This window comes from Chinchilla lanigera, unplaced genomic scaffold (assembly GCF_000276665.1).
Source record: "Chinchilla lanigera isolate Chin_1 unplaced genomic scaffold, ChiLan1.0 scaffold00054, whole genome shotgun sequence".
NCBI lineage: Eukaryota > Metazoa > Chordata > Mammalia > Rodentia > Chinchillidae > Chinchilla > Chinchilla lanigera.
The window spans coordinates 14,484,962-14,489,039 of NW_004955455.1; the positions used below are offsets into that span (position 1 = coordinate 14,484,962).

The 4,078-nt window shown below is 50.6% G+C and overlaps 1 long non-coding RNA gene across 1 annotated transcript in view; it reads right to left on the bottom strand.

The window, feature by feature from the left end:
* Positions 1–744: 744 nt before the first annotated feature.
* LOC106149842 overlaps positions 745–4,078 on the bottom strand; it is a 4,428-nt gene continuing 1,094 nt past the window's right edge. Inside the window, exon 2 of the long non-coding RNA XR_001236276.1 lies at positions 745–1,236. This is a non-coding gene — a long non-coding RNA (uncharacterized LOC106149842). The remainder of the gene's footprint in view (positions 1,237–4,078) is intronic.

A 4,078-nucleotide genomic window follows, 5' to 3' on the forward strand; every position in this document is an offset into this window, starting at 1 on the left:
CAAAAAATCTGGGGAAATCTTTGTTTAAATAAAAGTGTACCAGGAAGCTGAGCCTACAAACAGGCAGAAGATTTGCTGGGTGGCTGAAGTAGGGAAGGGCTTCCAGACTGCAACTCCTCCCAAGACACACACTTTGGAAAATACCAACTGCTGGTCAGTGGCGGGACTGGCGGTATGTGGCAGAGCACGCAGGGTCCCAAGGTGGTCTCAAACAGTAAGAAGGGATGTAGAGCACAGCTGAGTGACGGTGTGATGGGAGCTCAGGACTCCAGGTCTTTCTGCTCAGCTAGTATCCTTCCTCCTTCCTCTGGTAAGAGTGCCCTGACTTCCTTTGGGGAACTACTTACCCCTGTTCTGTGTGGTTCAGTAAGACACAGGCAGCAACTACCACCTGGACCTCAGCTCACTCTGCTCCGCTGGCCTTGAAGGCCTGGATCCAACCACACCTGAAGCTTAACTAGCTCTTGCTTCACAGTTCAGTAATCCAATATGTTCTCCATCTGGCATAAGTCCACAGATGTCAGGATTTTGTTACTTTGCAAGGGAAGCCTCATGACTAATACACAGGGGAAAGTTATTTAACCTGCTTGAGTGTCCCTTTTCCCACTTACCAAGGATCTTTAAAGATCTAGAACCCTTGCCTTTCAGCAGCTCTATAAGCAACTGACCACACAGCAGCAGCAAGACATTAGCAACAGAGGTACCTTGAAGATTTGTTAGTTTTAAGGGAAACAAAAAACAAGGATTAGTTCATATTGGTCCACTTTATTGTCTGAATGAGAGTAACAGGGTGTAACAGAAAATAGAAGTTCATTAGGAAGGGGAACGGAGGAAGCAGGAGGTGGCCATGTGCTCCCAAAAACACACCAGTGGGTGGGGAGCATGCGAGGCCCCTAGGTCGGGTTTTTCAATTAGACTGGAGTTGTCTGAAAGCAGCTGCTGTTCTAACAGCCCTGCAGATGAGGCCCCACGCTCACGCTCGGTGGGTCTCCAGGTTCTCAAGCTCAGGGAAAGCGGACTTGTCCTTGGAGCAGAAGGATCGGGGCCCAGACGCTACCAACGTGGGTGATCTCCCAACCCAGCCATTGCAGTTCACAGCCGGCATCATGTGTGTGGCCAGATCGTCCCGGGAAGACAGGCAGGCAGGCAGGCAGGCAGGCAGGCAGGCAGGCAGGCGGGGAAGATAGTTGCTGGGGACTGCCCTCCGGGAAGGCCACCGTCATCTGCTCAGGAACCCTTGAAACCAAAAGCCCCACGTTCTCCTTGTCACAGCTGTCGCACATAAACACCGCGGGGCAGGGGGGATTTCCCACGGAATTTTTCGCAACCGCTCAAATGTTTTATTTCCCATTGTCTGCAGCCCCTCTTGCACCTCAACTGTCACAGCAGCAACAGACAGAGCCGCTCCCCCAGGAGTCCTCGGCACACGCTTGCTCTGGCTTCCTTCCCTTCCACGTTGGGAAGCTGGTATCAGCGGGATGAGGCGCAGCCAGGGAATAAGGTCTGTTAGTCAACTAGTGAGGCACAGCAGTGGAGGGAATACGGGCTGTGCTCAGCCCTTGCTGCTGGGGACACCGCTCTGTGCAATCAACCTTGGTGTTGTTATAATCGTAGCGACTAATACTTACATCTATGGGAAGAAATCCCTTTTGCATGTCAGACGCACTTGACCAAAATACACAGCGCAGCATTAAAATGTGAACTTGAGCTGGGGAGTGGTGATGCATGCCTGTAATCTCAGCATTCTGGGAGGCTGAGGCAGGAAGGTTGCAAGTGCGAGCCCAGCCAGGGGTCGACTTAGTGACATAACAAGACCCCATCTCAAAAAAATTAAAAGCAAACAAAATTAAATAAAGCATGAACTTAAATCATTTTTTCTTGACCTGATGTGTTTTAACAGAATTTTCCAAGTTGTACGCTGTACATCAGTGTTCAGAAAACCTAAACAATCATGATGATTGATTGACTGCTAATTGAAATGCACCTCCTTCAAGACAAGCATTCACGGGATATTTTGGAGACCCACATCCAAATGGAGCATAGCTGCTTGCAGAGGAGCTCACGGTCTAGAGAGGGTAGAGCCTACCAGGCAACACAGCCTGGGAGAGGAACTGGGAGTCACTTCCAAGGGTGCTAATCTCAGGAGGGAGCAGGTGTCTTCAGGCAGACACACACGTGGCCTGTCACTAGTTCACACAGTCTGTGCACTCGGAGTGTGAAGGACCCCAGGCAAGGGTGGGCGCATGGCACAGCCTGTCCTGTGAGGACCGAGAAGAGAGAAGATGCTTGCACACATCCACCCGCCAAAGCCCACACCCTGCGCGACAGAGGTTGCCCTAGGAATGAGTTCAGTTATGCAGCCAGGCATCCATTAAAGCCACAGATATTTACTGAGCATTCAGGCTGTGCTGGGTAGTGTCTAGGTAATGAGAATCACAGAGGTGACTGAAATCAACCATCTTCCTTGCCTGGGGGCACCTTCGTACAGCAGGGCAGGCAGCCCGTCAACAAACGCATACGTGAAGTAATAGAGTCATACAGCACAGTAAAGAATAAACAAATACACAGTTGAGAATCTCCCCACCCGGCAGCAAATGCTGGTGGTGGGGAGAGCACATTTGGGGCAACACTTGGCTCGGCAAAACTCTCACGACCAGCCAGAACTCCTGACAAAAGGATGTCAGAGAGCAGCGACAACTTCGCTTTGCAGTTTACGCGGCACTTTTTCATCTCTCTGGACACCTCAGGCCCTGCCAGCAAGACCGAGGGAAGCAGTTTAGCAGTTATTTTCCTCACTTCTCAGGGGAGGGATCCAAGGCTTCAGGGATGGGGCGGCCTCAGGTCACACGGCTAGAAAGGCTAAACTGCTAGTGTCTATTTTTACAAGGACAGAAACGGAAGCAAAACAAGGGGGGGCGCATTTTATTTTCCCAGGCACAGTATGTGTCACTGCAGAGGAAACACACTTTCCAAAATCCCACTAGGAGGGAAAATAAACCATGTTAACAGTGCCATATCTCCAAAGTACAGATTGGGGTACATTTTAAAATTTCATTTGTTTGTTTGTCTTTGCGGTACTAGGGATTGAAGCCAGGGCCTTCAGCTCCAGTCCTTTCTTCTTATTTTGAGACAGGGCTTCACTAAGTCTTGAAGTTGTCCAGGCCGGACTTGAACTCACAATCCTCCTGCCTCAGCTTCCCAGAGGTGCTTAGATTACAGGCATGTACCACTGTGCCCAGTTTAAGGGAGACTTTAATAATACAGGGCATGAATCCCAATTCACATCCCTTGCAATGGAACCCCTTTGTCAAGGAACTAACATTTATCCACACTTCTGATCCATACTTGTAAAGAAGGTGGGGAAGATGTTAAAGCCTATTCCTCAGGGAGGCTGTTAAATTCCCATTTGTCAGATGAGGACACTGAGTCCCTGGCACACGCCATTAGCCTGAAGCAGACTCCAGACTCTGGTCCTTCTGATGGCAGGGCCTGGATAGCTCTGGGTGGAAGAGCTGTGTCCCCAGGGTGGTCTTGGGGAGTTCTGGCAGCTGGATACTGGGAGAGGTGGCTTTGAGACAGGGCTCGGGGTCTGAGGCTGCAGTGCTGCCCTCCGCGGGCCCAGCCCGCCCACTTTTTAACAGGGTGGCATCCCTGACAGAAACCCTTGTCCTCCTCCTGCGCAGGCCTTGGTAACACAATAAATAAAGCCTCAGAGTAACTGACCTGAGCCCGGCAGTAAATGATGGCACTGTCAGTCCTACACGACTGTTGAAACAAACACAGACTGTAATCATCGTGCTGTACCGGGAGAGAGACATTTGGCAAATGAGATTCCATTTTCACATTGGTTTGTGCTGAGCATATAAATTTCCTGCGGGCCGGCCAGCGTTGGGGATGTGTAATTGATTGCCCGCATTATAATAAACAAGCCGTGACAGGTAATCATTCATCATATTCCGGCGAACGTTCCAGCACACTAGAAGACTGGAGAAGAGAGGGAACGCAGAGGAGCCGGGGGAGAGGAGAGGAGAGAAGAGGAGAGGAGAGAGGAGGAGAGGAGAGGAGAGGAGAAGGGAGG